The sequence below is a fragment of the Augochlora pura genome, chromosome 7, assembly GCF_028453695.1.
Source record: "Augochlora pura isolate Apur16 chromosome 7, APUR_v2.2.1, whole genome shotgun sequence".
NCBI lineage: Eukaryota > Metazoa > Arthropoda > Insecta > Hymenoptera > Halictidae > Augochlora > Augochlora pura.
In genome coordinates, this window is record NC_135778.1 from 27,462,331 (window position 1) to 27,486,117 (window position 23,787).

The 23,787-nt window shown below is 38.8% G+C and overlaps 1 protein-coding gene across 15 annotated transcripts in view; it reads right to left on the reverse strand.

Annotated features, from left to right (window-relative positions):
- Dnc (phosphodiesterase dunce) overlaps window positions 1-23,787 on the reverse strand; it is a 467,245-nt gene that overhangs the window by 36,177 nt on the left and 407,281 nt on the right. The gene's annotated exons all lie outside the window — the stretch shown is intronic.

A 23,787-nucleotide genomic window follows, 5' to 3' on the forward strand; every position in this document is an offset into this window, starting at 1 on the left:
TTTTCCTTGCAACGATGTCTTTAGAATTAAAACTTATTAAAATTCATTTCGCTTTATTTTTTACCACAGCAAACGCATAAATCCTAATATACATGACAAATAATATCGATTTTTAATAGACGCGGACGAACTGTTCGACCGGTCATTTTGCAACGTCGCGAAACCATTCGGTCGCAGTCTACTTCGTTAGAATTCGTCTTTAAATAGCTCGCTGCAAATTGACTCGTCCAGTTAAAAATCACAACTGGTTCCAGGGGTCGAAGGCATAGGGCAACGACATCAATATGCGCGATCTCGGTAAGCGGTTCCCACGATGATGCGACTCGGTCCGCGGTATCGGCCGCGATCTCCGTCGTTGCAACGCAATAAATCATTGCTGTAACCGGTCGACGAGATCGTGACAGGAATATCGTCGCCGGTTAAGCCTTCTTGTTGGTTGCCGTGCACTTTTCTATCGGCGGCGACACTTGCACCTCGCGAATCCAGCCGTGTAATCGGTGTCAACAGCGATCCTCGTGGCACGAGCACGCCACGTGGACAATTATAAAGCGTGGCGCGTGCGCCTCTATTGTGCTTTATCAATTCGTTCGGTTCGGCGCTATGATAGAAACTGCGTCTGTTTCGCCTGGACGACCGTGAATCTTATCTACCCGGATGACTTTTACGGATCTAATTATAGCGGCGCGAATCGATCGATCATCATTTACGGAATCTCGGTGACAGCAATCAATGGGATCCCTGTGCAAGGGAGTTCGCGATAACGAGTTCTTCATGAATTAATTAACAGTCGTCGAGGTTACACGAGAAAAATGAAATTTGAGATGATTTATGGGTTTTTTTACGTTATTTTAGACTTATTATAATTGTTAGAAGTAGACGAATTATTTTCTACTTCCTCTAATTGACGGAGAACATTTTTATTGTATTTGGATAGTTTTAATTGGCATAATTTCAAATTGTACGTAGACGAGTTGTGGATGAAAGTGGACCAAATTTGATTAACGATAACTTCGCGAAAAATCATCGTAATATAATAACTATTTTTTCAAATTAAAGTTGGAAACCTCTAATTTGAAATAGTATTTTTAGATTTTAAGTTCGATGCACCCTCGCCGCAAAAGCCCTTTAAACATAAAACCATGTTTGAAAGTCTTACCCTATTGAAAATCGTCAAGTTTAATAAAATACAAGGATTTTGTAAAAATTTTTACGGAGATGCCGTTTACAGAAAAATAAACTTCAATCCTTTCCCTTTAATTTAAGATAAAAGAAACTTAGCTGCGATTTTTTCTATAAGAGTTATAACCATTTAAAGTAACCCTTTCTCATATTTGGCATCTCTCAATATGACGAACTTATCCTCACATTAAGAAAAGGAAGACGGTAATAAGAGTGCATGAAATTTAAAGATTTTGTTTTAGTCATGAAGAAATGAAACTCGTGTTTAGTTATTTTCTAATTACTTTCTGAATTATACATGGACGAATTCTGGGTGAGGATGGACCGACTTTGATTAACGATAACTTCGAGAGAAATCATCTTAATATAATGATTATTTTTTTTAATTAAAGTTTGAAACCTCTACTTTGAGATGGTATTCCTGGATTTTAATTTCGATGCACCCTCGTGGCAAAAACCCTTTAAATATGAGGCCATGTTTGAAATCCTTACCCTATTGAAAATCGCTAAGTTCAATAAAATGCAAGAACTTTATAAAAATTTTTACAAAAATACCATTTACAGCAAAATAAATTTCGATTCTTCCCCTTCAATCCGGGAAAACTGAAAATCGTGCCAACTTATTTTCTACTTCTCCCAATTCACACAGAAAATATTCCTTTCGCTGAAAATTGTATTTTCGATACAGTTTCTATTTCCATTTAACATTTTCTGAACAAATTTTTAGTCGATTAGAGATAAAATTGGGCAACACATTTATAAAACTCGACAATTGAATTCCCGATACAGAAAGCGAATTCCCAGAGCACCGTGCAGTAGTTTCAACCCGGTTGGAACTTCTTCGGTTTCGAAACCGTGAGGAGAGACGGCGAGGCAATATTTTTCAAATAGAAAAATAAATGTCGTCACGGAACGCGCGAACAACAGCTTCGTTCGAGGAAATCGCGCGGGACGAATAATCGCTGGCAGTGTGAACGCAACAGGCCAGATGCAGATGGAAAAAGGAGGCGATCGATCGCGGCGACGAAAGGTAAGCACCTGGAGCGTAATGCATTAGGTGACATACAGGGTGTCCTAGATTTTCCGAACGAGCGTGTCGAGAACTTAAGAGCCGTACAACTTTCCCCGACTAGTTGACTGCCAAATATTTATTTTTTAATTTTAGATCGAAAAAATTAATCTTATGCACGAAAAGTTATATAACGATATAGTTAAATTCAAATCGGGTTTCGTCTATAGAATATTTTATATATTTTAACAAGTCCCAAGAGGAGATATACACATTGCATGAGTAAAAATAACTGTCTTTTTGTTGTATGAATTATTTTATATATTCTAAATTATATTTATTTACGTAAGATATTTAATTGTTATATAGTATTATAAAATTTATAATACATATCATATATCGTGCTTCAAATATGATAATTCGTTTATTTCTTAAAAAGAAACGAGACATAAAATATAACGCTGTCTGCTATAAACAATATCGACTGATACGCATAAAAGTGACATTAAACTGTCTTGAACTCGTTCCTTGAGTCTATTACTGGCAATTAAACGACCGGTTTCACATGATTAATTCCATAATTATTGTAGTTCATTAAGCTGCTCCTATTAAACACTGTTGAATATATATCCTCAGTCAGACATGTACTATATTAAAAATTGCGAAAAAGAATATATTCAGAATAAATTCTATGTTATGACTTATACTAGACAATCTCTATTGGTCACGTTTAGTGTTAAATTAGCTCGTAAAATTCCTAATTAGCATAAGAATCAGACTCGACTATATCGTCTACCGAATCGCTTGTTGCCAGTTGTCGGCGCGGCAACTTTTTCCTCCACGATATCCGTCGTCCGCTGCGGAGAAACCCCGGTCGCTGTGTCTGCGATATCGTCTGTCGCGACCGGAGGCGGAAAATTCGCGCGCCACGGGTGCCATCGGGGGTGGTCGAGCCAGGAAGACATGGAAAATAATCAATCGGCGGCGCGCGCGCGACAAAGACGAGGCGGGGGAGGCCGGCCGACGGCGAAGGCGGCGGCCGAAGACGGAACGAAAGCTATTTCCGGCGGCCCACATGCACCGGCCACGGTGTGATCGATAATTTGTCACGGCGGAACGTTCATTTTTTATCCGTCGTTCCCTCGTTTCCGCGCCGGTGACGTTCAAGTGCATCGATCACGCCGTTGTCCGCTCCGAATGCACGCGGCCTGACGCGCGGTGCGGCCACGCGGCACGGAGATCGTCAAATATTCTCTATAGTGCTGTCAGATCTTCTCGAATTAGTATAATTTTACGTATATCTATATGTTATATGTTATATTTGTTATTATATATATTTATTATTACGATGAAACTCTTTGTAATGTTAACAGATCTTGCCGACTTAGTGTATGTTCATGTTTACGGAAATGTTATATATTGTAAAATATTCTCTATTATTCTGATATAAAATATTATATAAAATGTTCTCTATCATTCTTTTTTCTCTAATATTCCAATTATTATAAGTTTATTAATATAAGCTTTAACCTACGTCTTATACGTTACATATCTTATTATATATTATCGCTATTATAAATTATATACGTCATTTTCTTATACAAATACATTAATAATTATTCAATTATTTTCAACTCGAAGTTACCATATTAAATAATTGAAATTCGCCTAAAAAACGATTGGCATTCTCTTAATTACTATGTAACATGTACGTATACATAACTATATAATAAGTCAACAACATCTGATATTTTTACAAGAGAATCAGTATATAATAATTTGGCAAGATCAGATATTGTTACAAGAAAATTGTTTGGATGTTACATTTTCGTCCCGCAAGCTTTGTTTTTGCCGCGCTGTGCGACGCTGCGAGCTGCTTATGAAAACGCCGTGCGGCCGTCAAACTTTGAATCGGCGTGGGCGGACCCTCGCACTGGCGTGGGCGGAGCCTCGAATCGTAGGCAGAGACCCGCCAAATTCGCCGTGCGGTCACGCTCGACAACTGAGACTGAATCAACTGGTCGGTCAAGGCCAGTTGACTGGACTACCCCTACTCTGTTGACTCCTCCCACTACTTTTACTCCTGATAAGGAGCTATGAAAGTGGATACAGTTGGTTTTGTAAACAGGAAAAGAAAAACAGGAATCCATAGATTAGTGAAGTGGATGCTTTGAGAAAATCACCTGTTCAGAGGCAGTGGGCGGAGCTTTCCTCTCTAAACTAACGTCTACGACTATTTTGGTTGGTTTATAAAAAGCTGTGACTGATGATTTAAATTTTTGGAAAATAGGAGACTAGCATACTCTGTTAATTGCTGATTGAAATAGATTGTCTAAGGGAAAAATGTGTCCGAGATCAGTAGGCGGGCTGTTGCTCCAAATTGCCTCCGCCCACCAGGTTTCTATTCTATAAAGAATTATCAATATTGCAATTTATCTCGGAGGAACACTTCAGTGGATAATTAACAAAGTATCATTGTTTGTTAGATAGTTGAATAACCTTAACTATCCGCATTAACTTCGTCAACTAAATTCAATTAATTATTCGCATTAACTTCCTCTACCAATTTCAGTTCACCATTCGCATTAACTTCCTCAACTAATTTCAATTAACTGTTCGCATAGTTTCCTTGTTTCTCAATTCTAGAACAAATTACATCTTACTCCTATAAATAAATAATGGGAGGAGCCAATCGGCAAAGTTTAGCTCCACCCACTGACCTTATTCAGGACACTCTCTTGGACAGTCTACATTGTTTTCTTCACAATGATACAAATTTAAGATTTTGTAATTTTAGACTATAAATATACATTCAAATAATAAAATAGACAATAAATAACAACATATAGTGCTATTTAAACAATAATGATTGAAAAACATGAATCAAACAGTTTCACTAACGGCTTTAAAGATTGGCGAATGAATCGACCGAACGACGTCTATAAAAATAGCCTCCGACCGTCGGGATTGTAAACAAATTCCGAAGTTGGCTAAATTATTCCACACATTCAGGCACGTCTGTGTATATTCAGTTGCAGCCGCGAACGGTCGACGTCGGGTTCTATTTTCGAGTGTTTCGCCGAAGTAATAGAGCCTTATGTAACCGCGGTAGAGCAGCGTGCCGGCCGATACATCGTTATCGCTGGAATTATCAGCATTAACGATTGAAACTAAATTAGCCGGAAGAAACGGTTAATTAGCTACCACGTTCTTCTGATCGGCTCGCGACGAATCAAATCCACGTGGTCGTAATTGTAGCCTGCATTTTTACCGGATTCCGATCGGTTATTTACGGTGCTTTGGGGATCTTCCAACGAGTGACGAGATTCCAGCTGCTAAATAATAAAATGGAAAACTAGGAAAACATCTCGTGTCGATGATACGGGCAGGTGGTACGTTTGATACGCCCTCTAATTAATTTCAACGGATCCCGGGAAATTTATCTCGCCTTGTCCCGGACAGGTGAGAGAAGGGAAATGAGGTGAGAACGAAGCGCGGATTGATCCTTGAAAAATTCGGAGACGGGACCGTCTCTCTCCTTCTCTCTCTCTCTGGCTATCTCTCTCTATTTTCTCTCTCTGTCTATCTCCCTATCTCTCCATATCTCTATCTCCATCGCTCTCTATCTCGGATTTCTCTTTCCCGGAACGTTGAATGACGGTGAATGAAGTGCCATCGATTTTTCTATATCCGTGCCGTTCCGCACGTTTCACCTGGTTACCAACACGTTTGTTTACGTCATTTGTTTGCAGCGAACGATAAGCAAATTTTCATAAGAGCCGACCAATCAGGACTAAGTTCCGCGTAACCAATTTTAATCGGTATAGACGGAGTATCATCGCGAGACGCAGGAGGAGTTGTTTTGCAAGAGGCAAAGTATCTATGTACATAGGCGTTCATTTATTCCTATATTAATTTTAATGAGTTGACCATTGCACAACGGTGTCATCTTTAAATTCTTTAAATGTTTGCACTGGACGATGTAGATATTTTCGTCAAGAGTGCATAGTATCCGCTGTCTATTAGTCAGCATCGAGTTTTGTTATTCTTTAGGTTCAGGTGTAGATTATAGATTAGGTCAAGGTTATTGTGTGTTATATTATATTTCTATTATATTATTATATATATGTATAATATAGTACAATTATAGTATAATTATATGTATTATATAATTATAATATATTATATAATTCTATACGATATAATAGTATGCGATGAATAGGTTGGCTATGTCAATGGTAGGTCAGGGTTATGATAATATTCGCAGTGGTTGCAATTCGATCTAGACAATATCGTCAAAAATATTTTTTAGGCTTAGATTATAGGTAATATCAAAATTTTGTCAGAGTTAGGTCAGGTTCAGGTTAGGGTTTTGTCAATACTTGCAGTGGTTGCAATTCGGCCTAAATATTTTCGTCACAAATATTCTTTAGGTTTAAATTATGTTTTATCAAGTTTATATCAAGGTTTCGTCAAGTTTAGTTCAAAGTTATGTCAATACATTGCAATATTTTTTGGTTTTACATTATAATATTATGTAAGGTTATGATTATAATATAATATATACTCATAGTTATAATATAATATATAATTATATATTATATTATATAATATAATAGTATAATAATAGTATAATAACTAGGATTAGATCAAAGTTACGTCAATATCAGCAGTGATTACAAATCTACCTACAAATATTCCCGAAAAATATTCCCTGCGTTTAGATTATAGATTTTCTCAAGGTCCTGGCATGTTTAAAACAGAGTTAGGTCAGGTCTACCAAGACCGTGTATCTAAAGTACTACAAAGATCTGTTGCGGACACTCTCCAGACCAGTCCGAGCGCAGCCTTGAACTGTCGACTTCTTTTATCGCGGGCTTGTATACTCCCCCAGGGGGGCCGATTAATGAATAAATCATGCGCAGTCCTGTCTTCGGAACAAATTCGAAAGTATATCGAGCGCGGTCGATGCAGCAGTTTACAAGCGTCGGTGTCCTTACATTTCACAGTTGCACCCCGAGGCTGCGGTTTACACGGCGGGAGACACGTGGTAAATCGTGCTGTCAATACAGGTAATCGCGGATAATTTGTTCCCGGCGACCAACCTATCGCGGTGTAAAATCCCCTCCCCCCTCCCCCCCCGCGTCCAGCCACATTTACGTCATCGAGCGCGCTTATTGCACTAGCGCTGTTATCTTCCGCCTTCCGGAGCCAGCCACAACACCCGCCGTGCCTTTGTCGTGTACGTATACCCAAGGTGTTTGCCGTCGGATTTCCGTCGGATACGATGCTCTCGCGTCGACACAGCTGATCTAGATGCGTTCTCGTGTTACCTCGTCTGGCCGGACGAGCACTAAAATCATTTGCCTGCTTTCCGAAACAGCGTGCCACGCATAGCTGTGATAGCCTAGCGAATTTTACTCTCCGTTCATTTTATTTTTCAGAAAATTTCTCGACAGACAGTGACCGAGTGTATTACACCCCTGTTACCAGGAATTTATTTCGCATATATCTTCGGAGAAATCTTTTTTAATCGTGGTAGAAAATGCTTCTGCGTTGAATTATTTTTGGATAAACTTTTTGGGGACATTGTGAAATTATCGAGAATATATTTCGGAAATATCCTGATAATAATTGTGCCTTCTATTGTTCTATTTTTAAGTATATATATCGTAATAACAATATTTATGCAATAGTATAAATAATATATTATAATATATCAAATAAATATTAAATTAATATTTTATAATATTGTAATAGTAATATATACTATATAATAATAGTAACAGTATAGATGCAACACCGCCAAAAATTTCATAGATTTAAGTTGATTTCTAGTCATCCGATTTTATTTTCTGTGAATTTTAATAAAATCTGAAGCGTACAATTATTTTATAGATAATTTCCGAGAGAATATATCCTAGAAATTTGCTAAAAATTTCCCACCAGATAATTAATACATCCTTACGTATCACTTAAATAAACTTTCCCGAGGATATTAACGGGCTGTTGTACTTTCATTGCCAAGAATACATTCCGCGATCGCGTTTCTGCGGCGTCGGAATTAGCAGGTTTCCATTTACGTCCGACCGGGAACGCTTGATACCGGCCAGTTCTTGTATCCCAGCAAATTGCGAGCCTTCCACAGCGACACATTAACAATGCAAATCGTACCTGCAATTATCTCGATGATGTACTTCATGCCGATCCTCCGGAGCATAATTTGTGACGCGGCGGAGCCAATTGCAGTTTTTAAAAGCCATTTCTTTCAGTTGGCTCTGCCTTGAATTATTTAACAAGCATCCGATAACATCAGACGACAGTATATAAACAGTCGTGATTGCATATAGCCCGATGAAATCCAATTGCAAAATTAAATAAATGAAGCAAGGTGCCAGGAAAAATTGTAAACAATTTGGAAAAAACCGCCAGTCGAATTAAAAATTTCTAACAAGCGCCTCTTGTAGTATCGGAGCCTCGATATAAATTATATTCATAGACGGTTAACGCTCCGAACAATTTAATTGCAAAATTAAAGAAACGAAGCAAGGTGCTTAAAAAAATTCGTAAACAATTTGTAAAAAATTGCCAGCCGAATTACAATTTTTAACAAGAGCCTCTTATATCATCGAGGCCTCGATATAAATTATAATCGTGGACGAACATAGCTTCGAACAATTTAATTGCAAAATTAAATAAACGGAGCAAGGTGCTTCGAAAAATTTTAACACAATTCGGAAACAGTTTCGTGTCGAATTAAAATTGTTAATAAACGCTCGGCAGTATCGCAACATAAATATTCCACGAGGAGCGCGGCTCGAAACAATTGCATTAAAAATTAAAGCAAGCGGAGCCGGTCGGTCGGAAAAATTTGTGTGAAATTTCGGCGGGATTTATGGAGGCTCGATTAACTGGCGTAGAGGATACGGCGGCCGGTGGAGGCATCTGCTTCGGATCGTAGTTATCAAAAGGCAACATCCGGCAGGGCCCGTGAAAATATTTCCTTCGGCGAACCCGGGCCGTTCGCCGCGCGTTTCCGTGGAATCCCCTTTATTCTTCCGGCGTTCCGTCGACGGACGCCGGCCATTTACGCTTCAAGCCCGAGTGTCGACAGCACTCCGACCGAGGCATTTAAAACATTCCGCGCGAGCCGGCTGCTGTTCCAGATTAAATAAAAAAGCAAAAAAAGCGGCCGGGATCGGCTTCCAAACAAAATACCGAGTGGAAATAACCGCCGGGTCTCCGGGTCACGGGATTTCAAAGAAAAAGAAAAGAGAAAAGAAAAGAAGAAGAAGGGAAAGAACCGGCCGAGCTAATTTGTTCTAGATGCTCAGACAATTTTCCGCGATAAAAATAAAAGGCTATTTTAGGAAAATCGCCGCTGATGCGAAGCATAGTTCAAGGGTGAGAGAACGCAACACGCGTCGCCCGGTCCGCGTGGCCTCGCTCATTCACTCCGCGACGACCAGCTACCTGTAGTGCCCTCGCCTTGGCCACGCTGTTATGCCACTTGCATTTACGTATTTCAAATCAACAACTCCCGAGTAAACTGTACGAACGTCTCGCACAATTTTTCCGTCGATGTATTTTAACCCTTTGCACTCGAAGCCATTTGAACTGCAAATCTAAAATTATTGGCTTCTAGTATTTCCATTTCATAGAAGAAAATTCATTCTATGCATCTATGCATACGAAATTGAGTCTCGGGACTCATATAACAATTACACTTTCAACAATTCTTCAAATCTGAGCTTGAACGATATCTGTAAAAATAATTTTTTAACGTGTTAGAAAAATTTTAATGGCGCCGCAGTGTCGCCACTCGAGTGCAAAGAGTTAACCCTTTGCCATTGTAGCAAGTTCGTACGTAAGCGCGATGCTGCTCGGAATTAATTTGAAATAATAGATAATGTGCGAGACGGGAAATCAAATTTATTAGTTCGTTTTTAAGGTATATAACATATGATAATTTGTTTTTAGTTTATGTGAAAGGTAAATAGATGGCTTTGGTAAATTTCCTTTTCATTTTTAGGTTTGACGATCGGAAAAGCCAGAGAACATTCTTCCGATCTCTGACGTCTGGTTCGACGAAATTATGCCAAGCGTTGATGATGCCGCATCGGGAACACAGGATGATGACGGAAGTGGCATGCTGGAGAAATTCTCCAGGAAAACGGACATATAATATAAAAGTGATGAGTGTATATAGGTAAAATTCGAGATAGATTAAAGATAAGTAGAGGACGACTAGAAAAGTTAAATGTTAAAGTTAAGTACCTGGGTACATTATAACCATTATCAAAGATTATTACATAGTGATAAAAATATAGTATTAAGGAACAGTGACAGTAAATATAAGAACATAGCAGCTGCAAAATTAATAACTTAATATAACCTGGTACTTCGATATGTTAAACAGTCAAAATTCTTACTAACTCCGAAAATAGCGAAGTCACATTAGCATTAACATGCATTTCAAATGAATGCATTAATAACATTAATTTCAAAAAAATGAACTCTATAAAATTGACTGTATGATAATGTGCCTTATTAATTTGAATATCGTAGCATTCGAGTTATTTTACATAGTCATTTTGCATTCGCGAGAACGTGTTGCATAAAAACAAAGAAAGGAAGGAAGAAATTCTCCAGACGCGACGTCATAGTGTGTGAAAGTATTTCTAGAACCTAGGTTTCCTATTAGGGTATTACGAATGCGAAGAGGTGGCATGATTAGGAGACAATAACAACCAAGAGATGGCACGATTAAGAGACTATAACGCGTCAGGAGTCTCGGGATTAGATATTGTGATCGTTGAGGAGGCGACGCGATCGGCAGACTATGGCTGAAGAGGTTGCTCTTCCAACAAGTGTCTCCTAAGATTCTAACAATCAATATTCTAAGATTTCCTCAGGAGATGTCGAAGATTAGATTTCGTAGCTAGGAGAACAGGATAGCCGAAGAGGTGAGTCGCCAGGTGGTTATAATGCCTGAGGAGGTAACAGGTGGCTCCGTTTTCGAGCTTAGGGTCACATATCTTTTTTTTTCTTTCGTCTTGATCTTCTAGCTTGCAGGAGAGGATGTGTCACAATGTCAGCTCCTGTTACCTTGTCGAGGTGGTGGAAGCTCCGATACGTGTTAGGGGGACACTAACCTGACATTTGGTGACAGGAGAGCATGATTGCCGAAGAGGCGATGGAAATTGTGCAGCTGGTATTATAGTAGAGGTATCAGGAGCTACTGTGTCCAATTTATTTTGGCGTCGCTGCAACCGAGGAGATTGCAAACACTATGACCCTTTCCAGTCGGAGCCATTTTAACTCGAAATCCAAAATATATCCCAAAACTTATAGCATTTCATGTGTGCACTAATAAACTTATAGTGTGCTCTAGATAGTGGCTGCCACTAACATTCCCAGGGCAACGGCACATAATCACAAATAGGTAAAAATTTACTTTGTTCTGAGAAGTAGAAGAAGGTGATGAAGAGCAGAACGGCTCCTATGTAAGACAATAAATCAACCTTAACCCCTTGCACTACGATCGCTTTCACGCTACGTTGATCAGCACATATTTGTCCTTAATATTTTTAATAAAAGAATTAAACAATTTGGTTTATTTTATTGTCGTTATGTACTTTTGTTTCTAAACTTTGATAACAGAAGAATTTATTTTTATTTCGCTGTAGAAGAAATTAATAATATTCATATTTAGTAGATGTTGCATGAAATCTGTGTCACGAGTCTGATTCGTTATTACAGTGCAAGGGGTTAAACAACAAACATCTTCTATCGATTTCGTATCAAAGAAAAGGAAGGAGATTATGGGACACTTCGATATAAAATCTGAGAATGTCGTCGCGCTACTTTCGATTGAAAAATGAAATCTGAGTGACAATAATCTTGTACAAGAATATCCGTAAGGACTTGGAAAGTAGAAATAATTGAAAAATAGAAAGAGGCTTCCTGAGAGATGGAAGAAATTAATATAGCAAAAGGGTTCGTATACAACACAATAAATCAAGCTTGAACAACAGATATCGTCTATTGACTTCGCGTGAAGAGAAAGGTAACTTACGGGACATCCTAATACCTTGACAAAGGTGGAAACGGGTTCTAGGGAAGACGTCGGATTTTGCATGGAGCTCGACCGTATTTTTGTTAGCGCTGGCTCGGCGCGGCGACGCGCGTAATAAACCGTGGATGAGCTGGCTGGCGCAGGGTTTAAGGACACGGACAGGTAATAGGGGCCGGGGGAAAAAAGGGCCGGTGCATGCGAGATGGCGATATTGCCGGCAATGAAAGCTACTGTGTCACTGCCACGGGCATTCTTCTCTGCAATTTCACCTTCTCCGCAGTTCTTTACGGAGCCCCGGGATCGCCATTAACGTTTCCAGGAATTGTCGCGCGAAGAAATTTCAAGACGCTGCACGGATTTCCTGTTGTGCTAAGATTGCCGAGCGTTTCGACGAGTGGAAAAATCGATCGGGAATTTCCGGGCGGTAATTGATCCTTGCTAAGAATAAATGCCGCCGCGTGGTCAGTAACGTGATCGATGAGTCATTTTTGCATTGTTTAATGGAAATGTCAATTGCAGGGGCGGAAGATCGGACCCGATAACTGCGCGATTGATCGCGTTGCGTGATGCTCTCGTGAGTTAGTCGAGAGATCGGGAATCGAACGGTGTCTTTTGCCAGTTAACAATCATTAATATTTTAAATAATAATCTGAAATTACAATAAATTTAGTTCTTCTGAGAAGAACCAAAAGGGAATCAAAATTGTTAGTAACAGCTGCAAGTCTTCAATGAAGAATTAAATTTTTATAATATCAAAAGCATTCGATACATTCCCAGTCGTCCGTGGAAAAACAGCGATTGTTAATAACAAAAACAATTCGAGGCTTCGATATGAAAATTAAATATATACTTAAAAAACGGTCACTATTTTTTCACCGTGCTAAAACAGTGATCATTATTAACAATGAATGGTCGAGACGCGTGCATTAAATTCTCCGTTTTTCAATAACAATGAATGTTTTCCGAGTCTATTATCGAGAAACCGGGATTGCTATTAAGACTGGCGGAGGTTCCGCAGGGAAATGAAATTTTTGATTGCGCGGTTAAATCGATTTTTCGCAGAGAGAGTTCCGGGGACGGCGTTTCGCAGCGCGGTTCAGGGGAACGAATAAAACGGCGATGGGAGGGCGTCGCGACGCCAGGCGCCTCTTGGCCAGCTGCCAGTGTTATGGATTTTCAGGCGGTTTCGACGAACGTACTCTCGCTCGGCTCATTTGGGTCGCGGAGAGAATAGACGCGCCTAATCATCCGGATTCAATTGTTTTCCGCGAACGGCTGACTAACTGGAAACAGCGCAATTTGTCACCAACCCCGAAATTTCGGTGTTTACACGAGCCCGAGTGGCACTGAGAGGTTCTCGGAAGCCGGTGTCGCTCGTCGAAGGTGGCTAATAAATTAGCAACGGAATAAAACCGCGCGCGCAACGGACCGAAACAAGCTGTTCCCTAATTCGACGCTCGATTCTTTCAGTATCCCGGGGTCCGATCGGAAAGTTATGGTATCGCAGGATCGCGCATACGTTCGCGCAGATGCCGCCACCGCGCGCATTGTATGATTTTAATTAGAATCTGATTTATGGTGCAGTTGAACGAAATTCATTTAAATGATAATCGCATTCGATAGGATATCCTGTTCGATGTGTACTTCTAATTTCGCCGTGCTTTTAATACCGTCCGCTAATATTAATTTAACGTCGGGACGCGTTACAAATGCTCTCGCATTCCACCCGGAAACACGGTCGAATTTTTCATTTATTTATCAATAATTTCATTGTATCGTTTCTTTTATCACGATCGGGAAACCTACTTTATTGCGCTATTTATTTCGTTACGATTTAACAGCGATTTTATCGCATCGTTTATTTTATTTCGATGAAATCTTTATTGTATTATTTGATTACGATCAGAAACCTATTGTGTTACGTTATTTATCTTATTATAATTGCGTGACGGTTTCATTCTATTTTCTTTTATTTTTGTATTTCATTTTATTACGATCCACTGTATTCTATTTTATTTATTTTATTTCGATTCATTGTATTTCATTTGATTTATTTTGTTATGATTAAATGACAGTTTTACTGTATTTTCTTCTATTTTCGTATTTTATTTGATTACGATTCACTGTATTTTCTTTTATTTATTTTATTACAGTCGAATGACAGTTTTATTCTATTCTCTTCTATTTTTGTATTTTATTTAATTACGATGCACTGTATTTGATTTTATTTATTTTATTACAGTCGACTGACAGTTTTATTCTATTTTATTTTATTACTGCATTTCATTCGATCACGATTTATTCGATTTATTTTATTACGATTAATCAACGAGTTTATTGTATCGCGCGTTTTATTGTTGTTCGGCAGCAGTCGCGGCGTTCCGTTTGGAAAAATACAGCGACGGAGTCCCCGGCGATTAATAACAATAAATGGACACCGAACAATGGCCGGTCTGTCGCGATTGTTGTTCGCCGGCAGTGTCAGTAACCACCGAGAGACCGATTTTCGAATTCACCGATGCGAAAAGAATTCGAGGCGGCTGGCTCCCGGCCATAATCCGCGGCACACAACAAACGAACGAAAAAGACCGGCTTCCGCTGGCATCTCTGTCGGATTTTCTCCTCCGATCATGGAAACCACTCGGCCCGTCACCAGACGTCACGGACGTCCGCCTGGAGAGGAAACCCAGACAATATCGATCGGAACCGGCATTGCGAGACCGGCGCGGCGCGCGGTTCAGCCGTGTCCTGTTGCGTGGATATTCGATTTTGCCACTCGTCGGACCGGAAACTTTCGGAACGACGGAGCCAAGATGACTCGCAGATCGAGTGGATGTTCTCGGAAATTCGACCGGATGTCCGGGAGATACGTCATCGGGGAAAATACATCACCGGGAGGATATCACGTGTTTCTCGTGTAATCTCTGCGAAATTTTTAGTAATTATTCCAGACGATTTTATGTTGCTTTGATGATTAGTTCAAGATGAGGATGTTCGGGAAATGCGACGTCCGAGAGGATGTCGCGGGACGTTTGCTGCAAGGAAGTATGTTGATATTCCTGTGATAATTGGCAAGAATGGTCGTGAGAAGTGTCGGTTGATGTCACGAGTAATTTGATTGTGTTTTGGAGAGGATGTCTAGGAAAATTTATATATGAGAGGATATCCTGGGGACGTCTTTTGCGAGGATGTAAAGTGATATATTCCTGCGAAATTCATGAGGGGATTCTTGAGAAGTTTCAGCTGTTGTGGGGAATAATTTGATTAGGTTTTGGAGAGGATGTTCAGGGGAAACGACGTCTGACAGGATATCCGGAGTCATCCTTGGCGAGGATGCAATTATATCTACATTATATTCTTGAGAAATTCATGAGGAGATTCCTGAGAAATTCATAAGAGAATTCCTAAGAAGATTGAGCTAGTATGACGAATAAGTTAGAACTAAGTTTGTGAGCGGATGTTCAGGAATATCGACATCCAAGGAGATATTCTAGGACATCCATCGCCAGGAAATAAACTGATATATTCCTCAAAAATATTTTTCAAAAATTCATGAGGAGATTTCTGAGACGCTTGATGACTTTTAACGAATAGTTGGAACTAGGTTTTGGGAAAGGATGTTTAGAAATAGCGACATCCGAAATGATATCTGAGAACATCCATTGTTATGACATAAATTGGCATACTACCGTCAAATAGGTATCATGTTTAAACTATTTCGATGACTAGATAAAGCTAGACTTTTCGAGAGAATAATCAAAGAAGTTGACATCCAACAGGATATCCTGTGACATCCCTCCTTACTATACAAATTAGCACATCACTAAACAACTCTAAGAATTTTCTAGAAAGATTCGAATTTATTTAACAATTTACTCAATAATAATTCGAATATAGAATATGACGTTCAGTAAAACGACATCCAACAGAACATCTTACATCCAGTAATACAACCTACATTAGTCAGACATCAACCTACTTTACTTTTATTCAAATTCAAACTATTCAAAAATTTGTTTCGCGTATTTCGAGCTCCAGTTTTGTTAAAAAAATTGTTTTAAAAAATAGCTAACTATGAATATGGACGAGGCCATAGATTTTAACCGGAAGGAGCCTGTTTCCATCGTATTTCGATGGCGGGAAGCTCGATACCGAGAGTAGGATCGCGGAGTTTGGCTCCTTCGAACGAAAACGACCGAGTCCCTCGCGTGACTCAAGGGCCGCCCTTGTCTGTTCCGGCTTTTTTTGCCGGGAAAATCAATAGTTTGAATTAATTGACCTACATCGGCGCCGAGGACTCGCGACCTCATCATTGGGTACGTTGCGAGCGAAACGATATGCAGGTCGCTGTACACGTGGACGAACTATGAATACCGTAGCGACGAGCAGGTGGCTGAGCGTCGCGAATTTATTTATAACGCTCGGCTAGCCGTTCAACTGTACTCCTCCCTTGCACGTTCGCTTGCAAGGGTGGCCAAAAACTGGTTGCAAATTCTTTTTACCGAGGGCACGACCGAATTTTTGAGATTAAAATAAATTGAATTAGATTAATTTAACGAAATCATTTTACTTTTAATATACTCATTTTAATTTGATGCATTTATTTTAATCAGATATATTTATTTTAATTTAATACATTTATATCAATTTAATATATTCACTATAGTTTAATATATTCATTTCAATTTGATGGATAAATATATATTTAGCAACGTATTTTGTCACAATACATTTCTTATAACGAAATGAATTTATCTGAATTTAGCGAATTTTACGTAACTCGATAAAATCCGATATAGTAAATTTAATCTCACTAAATAAATTCGCCAGAATATAACGAATTCAATACAACACAATAAAGTAATTTCATTCGGATCAATAATTCTATAAATTAACTTTAATTCGATCGCACGAATGCAATCGAACGAATGGATTTTAATTCAATAAGCCGGACTTATCGAATACATTTCTACTTAATGAATTTATTTCGTACGAGATTGATTCGAACGGGGGTCATTAATTAGGGTAGAAATAGTAACGATTACAAACAATTAAGGAAGAACTGAAACGCGCTCGGCTCCCTTTCAGACGGCCGCAGGATTTTCGTTTCGCCCTGGGATGACATTACTAATTAGCGAATCAGCAATCAACGGATCCGTGCCGCCCACGCGATTCCCTCCAATTAAGCGAGCGAAATGCAAGGATTAGCGTCTACGTTTCTGGCGTATCACGTGGGCACAATCGATATTCCCTTGAATCTCTGCCAATTCGATGGCCGGCTCGCATCCGCCTCGTGCACTCTCTCAGCCCGCGCGGAACACGCAATTTAACCGACGAGACGGGTCGCGAAATCGCAGGAAATATTTCGCGACACTATTTTGCGTTTTTTTTTTTTACATAATAACGCCACTTTGCCTTTTCCGCGTGTGCCTCGGCTCGCGCTTCCGGCTGTCACGTGGATCCGCCGAGCTTCCGGTCCGATTCTTGGCGGGACATGTGAACGTCGAGCTCGTTTCGGCTCGAAATTGACAGCGGAGAAATTAACAGAGAAATTTGTAGAAAAATAGATAAGAATTTACTCTGCTCTGAGAAGTGCAAGAAAGTGATAGAGCAGAACGGTTCCAATGCAAGACAATAAATCAACCTTAACCCCTTGCACTACGATCTCTTTCACGCCGTGTTGATCAGCACTTATTTGTCCTTAATATTTTTGATAAAAGAATTAAACGATTTTGTTTATTTTATTGTCGTTATGTACTTTTGTTTCTAAACTTTGATAACAGGAGAATTTATTTTCATTTCGTTGTAGAAGAAATTAATAATATTCATATTTAGGGGTTAAACAACAAGCATCTTCTATTGATTTCGTATCAAAGAAAAGGAAGGAGCTTATGGGACACTTCGATATAAAATCTGAGAAAGTCGTCGCGCTACTTTCGTTTGAAAAATGAAATCTGAATGAAAATAATCTTGTATAAAAATATCTGCTGGGACTCGGAAAGTAGAAATAATTGAAGAATAGAAAGAGCAAAATATATGAGACTTCCTAACAGATGGAAGAAACTAATAGAGCAGAATGGCTCATATACAACAGAATAAATCAAGCTTGAACAACAGATATCGTCTATTGATTTCGCGTGAAGAGAAAGGTAACTTACGGGACACCCTAATACGCAAAATAGGTAAGAAATGCGTAAAAATTAGGTAAGAAATAGATGGAAAATTCGCGAAGAATTTCTGGTGAATTCGTCGGTATAATGATTATACTTTAATCGAAGTTCCCAGTGACACCGTGGCTTTTCGAGATGATATCCTTCCTTCGGCTGCGGCTCAAAGAAAACTTTTCCATCGAGACCGCCCACGGTCTCCTAGCATTTCGCTTGGGAAAACAATTTTCCGCGAGGACCCCTGACATTCTCGACGAGTCTTCCGCCAATCAGAAATCTATAACTCTCGTTCCACCCTATATACCGTAAGGAATCTTCGAGAGAAGTTAATCGTCGTGTCACAGTCTTCGTGCTTCGCCGATTTGTATGCTGCGCTTTGTTACATGCGATTTTCTAAGCCCCTGATTCTGCTCAAAGTGGCTTCCAGCGTAATTTAATTCCTCGCCAATCGTCGGAATCTTTTAAATAAAGGAACGTCCGAATATATAAGCCTCTATAGAAATATAAATAAATATATATGCACGTAGAAAGCAATGTATGAACATGAAAGAGTGTAAGTTCCTTGAAAGAAATATATAAATAAATATGTATATTATAAAATAATATGTGAATGTATGATCGCATACAAAAATATATACAAATACATATGTATGTGTGTAAAGGTGTGAAAATATGTAAGCACAAGCACAAATAAATAAATAAATGCATGAAACGGCGTGAGCGAAGTTTGCAAGTAAAAGCACCACTCGCGTGACCACGAACGAAAATGCTAATCGAAATTGTTATTGCTTAAAAACAGCAACAAAACGATTTGTTTATATAAATCGGTTTCAGATATTTTATAAAATCGAACGATTGTCGAAATTGTTTGAAATGACGGAGACTTCGGGCGAAGTTCGAGTCCGTCGACCAAGTACAAAGTTCCGCCGCAGTCACGCTGGCCGGCAGAATTTCCCAGACGGCCTTGGTCGTCTATTTATCAGGCTCCATCGCGGCATTATCAATCGCCTTGACCGTGAAAGCGCCGTTGCGCAACCGATCCCGCGAAATATCGTTCAAGGGTCAAAGTCGAGCTGCGACGGGGCCGGCGACGGGAGTTTCTATTTTCTGGTTAAAATCGTATAAACAAAACGCAAGAACCGCCTCGTAATACTTCGCCGAACGAAAGCAGCCCGTAAACATTCCTCTCCGTCAGCCCATATAAATAAACCGAGCCAAACGGCGGCTAGCACAATTTAAACAATGCGCGCGAAGTCGCCGCACAAATCAATCCCGGCGCGATTATAAATTCGCCGCCGGCTCTAAGTTGTCTTCTCTGTCGCCCCTCGCGGATCCGCGGATTCCCCTTGGTGTGTCAAATCGTGTAAGAGTCGACGGAAACCGGTTTCGACCGAGGAAAATCAGAGAAAGGGGGTTGCGCGTGTTTGAATTCGAATTTGGCGCCGTTTTCGCGCGATCTGTGGCGGCAGATTCGAAATTGAAAAGGTTTCTGTGCTCGAAGTTCGATGATTTTTTGGTGAAATTCGGTCTGCAGGGTTTATGGTGTAATACAATTTATGGTGCAGTGATGAAGTTTATGATGCAATTCAATTTATACTGTAATTAAATCTATGTTGTAATTAAAGCTATGCTGGAATCAAATATATGTTGCGACTGAGATTGCGGGACGAATATGCCGCAATTAAAAGAGGAGGTTTAAAACCTGTGCAGAAGGTCTCATAAATTTTTATTACGGATAAATTTGGCACGGATTTGAAGCCTGAAGTTTCCTCTTTCGAATACTAGCTTAAAATGTTCTCTACGATTTTTTTTACTTGTTTTATAGGAATAAATCCAACCATAGAAATTTCATATCAATCTACAGCTTTCCGAAAATCAATGACTTTCGCGCTGTTGTAATTTCGTGGGAAAAAATCGTAGAACAGTAATCTTTATCTAGTTTTAAAGCTTGAAATCTCTATTTTTAGAATCCATAGCGTATTTTATTTCTGGAATTTTTGTTACGATTTACCAAATCAGAAATTAAAGTCCCATTTTCCCTGTAAATTGTCGATCATACATAAGTCTCTCAAACCGACAAAAAATTTTTTCCGTGACTGTAACTAGCATAAATATAAAGAACAAAGTCTCCTCTTTCCAAGAACCCCTCAAAATATACACTACGATTTTTTCCAACAGCTTTATGACGCAGGAAAGACGAACAACTTCGATCGCTGTAAATTCCTCATGACCTTTTAATTTCCAGAAATAACTAATTTTCAGATATTTATAATTCCGAGAAAAAAAAATGGTAGGACAATAAATTTAGACTCATTTTAAAGCTCAAAGTCTCTATTTTCGAGAGCTGTGCTTCACTTTGTTCGAATAAATTCCTCCAGGATTTGTGCGAAGCCGAAAGCCGAGGATACTTTGTCACGAAAAAGGGACAGATTTCAGAGCGAAACGGGGACTTCAATTAATTGGCACGTGTTCCGGAACTATTTCCGATCGACCTGCCTTGACCCGGGCACGTGAAAACCGCGCGAAATTCAAAGGGGGTGGCGAAACTCGCGGCCGATACGTCTCGTTTCCTAGAAGAGGACGTCGAGGCTGCCCGGTCAAAAATCTGCCTGGCTTTCCAAGAATTCGCGAGGCTGCCCGCAGCTATAAATCGTGTTCGCCAGGGGGAGAAGAGGCGGTCTCTCTACGGCTGTCGATTCGGTCGAGGTCGATTTCACCTCGTGCCGCAAAAATTTGTTCGAGCAGTCAACGCGACCCCAGAACGTCCAAGGGAAATCAGAGGAATCCGAAAAATTCAGACCAACCGCGGCGATGTTTAAACAAGACCGATACTATTTCACGAGATAAAATATAATCGCGTTCTTCTTCGATTGTCGCGAATTGTGTTGTTAACTGTTCAATGTTATGGTAATCTAATGGGATGGATGGATTCTTTGTACGTCTTGTGAATATATATTGTAAATTTAAAAATTTAGTAAATTTATAGATTTTGTAGATTTATAGATTTAGCAAATTTACATATTTTATGATTTATAAATTTTGTAGATTTATCGATTTGGCAAATTTACAGATTTTATGAATATACACACGCTGTACACTCAAACACTTTGCAAATTTACATGAGTTGTAAATTAAGACATTTCGTGAATTTACAAATTTACATATTTTTGAAAGAGCATATTCTACAAATTTACATATTTTTTGAATGAGCATATTCTACAAATTAACATATTTTTTGAGTGTACACATTTTGCAAATTTACATATTTTTTGAACGTACACATTTCATAAGCGTTTTCTAAAATCGGAATAGATAAAGACGTACGATCACAGTTCGAATTGCTACCCGAAGGATCCGTTTGAAGTATCGTTATGGAAGCGCAGGATTTGTTGCTGCAGTATATCAAAGGCGCTAACGCGATTTGAACATGGTCCGCATAAATCAGACGAAAATATTTCGTGCCATCTGTTTCAACGAAACACTCTGCACAGATTACGCCGAAATTCTCCACTTAAACCGCACGATATCACAACAAACAATTTAACCCTCACCTGTGCTCCATTTCACTAGCATAAGCTGCCTTCTACATCAAATTGAATAACAAATGATTAATGTCATTGTAATTTAAATAATATTAATTATTAATTTAAATAAGAAATTTGATTCAATTTGATTTAAATAAGAAATTTAGTTCCTTTTGTTTTGAATAATAAATTTAGTTCAATTTCATTTAAATAATAAATTTAGTTCTGTTTGATTTAAATAATAAATTCAATTCAAATTGATTTAAATAGTAAATTGAATTGAATTGAATTTAAATAATTAATTTAACAGTTACTTTATTTTTAAACTAATTATTTATTCAAAATGAAGCAATAATCCATGTGAACCACGTCATATCGACGAGGACGACGTTTAACATAATTGATAAGCGACCTATTCACAAAATAGCATGACTAAGATTGATAATACAGTCCTGATGACTAAATGACTCACGAACTCGTAAAAGCGTCAAGCTTGGCCTAGTCACGAATGCACGTAACCTGCGTGTGACATTTTCGTGAGTCATCGTCACCGGTGACAAAATCTCTGTTCCGATTCGACGTTTCGTCACATTCGGCGGCCCGTCGACGGTGACGATATTGGCGGTATACGTGTACGAAAATGACAATCGAGTTGTTACGTCGACGTTTTCGGCGGGATTAAGCACGGTGACGCGGTGTCGACAATAGTGAAATTATATGACGCGGGCCGCTCGACGAATTAATCTGATGACTCGCTGCGATAAATATTCATGGATGCAGATAAAAAACGATCGCAGGGGATCGTGGATTCAGCGAATCGTTCAACTGCGAATGCACCGATACTTCCACTGAATAAAACTGAATCAGTTTTACCAGTCTGCTATTTCAAAACGGAGTCAAACTAATTCGAACAGGCTCGAATTAGGTGAAATTAACTCGAAATGAACTAGCTTGAATTGGGTAAAACTAGCTGGAATTAGGTGAAATTAGCTAGAATTTGTTTAAATTAGTTCAAACCAAGATTTTAGCGACTGTAAATTTAATGCAGTGAAGATTCCAGTGAATCAATTTTTAATTTGTACGATTTCGAACCAGTTCAAACTGGTTCAAACTATTTCAAATCAGCTTAGACTGATTCAAAAGGCTGACAATTAGAGCAAAGCAAGTTTTCAATGGCTGTATATTGAATGCAGTGAATAAATTATTAGTTTGTACAATTTCGAACCAGTTCAAACTGGTTCAAACTGGTCCAAACTATTTCAAATCAGCTCAGACCGATTCAAAAGACTGAAAATTAGTTCAAAGCAATTTCTAGCGATTGTAAATTAAATATATTGAATCTATTTTTGGTTTGTACAATTTCGAACCAGTTAAGACGGGTTCAAACTGGTCCAAATTATTTCAAACCAGCTCAGACTGATCTAAACTGCTACAAATTAGTTGAAATTATTTTAAATTGAATGCAGCGACGACTACAATGAATTAGTTTTCAGACTGTTCAGTTTCGAACCAGTTAAAACTGGTTAAAACTTGTTTAAACTATTAACAAATCAGACCAGATTAATGCAAACCAGCACAAATTAATTCACACCAATTTTTGAGCTACTGTTAATTGTATGCAGAAACTAAAAATTGAATGCAGGTACGATTCCACTGAATCAATTCTCAGATTGTACAGTTATACATCAATTAAAACTGCTCCAAAGAATTACAAATCACCTCACATTAATCCAAACCGTTTAAAACTAGTTCAAATTCATTTTTCAGTGACCAAAAATTAATTATATTTCTTTCTGTCAAGGAATATAGTCTTTTATATAGAAAATGTAT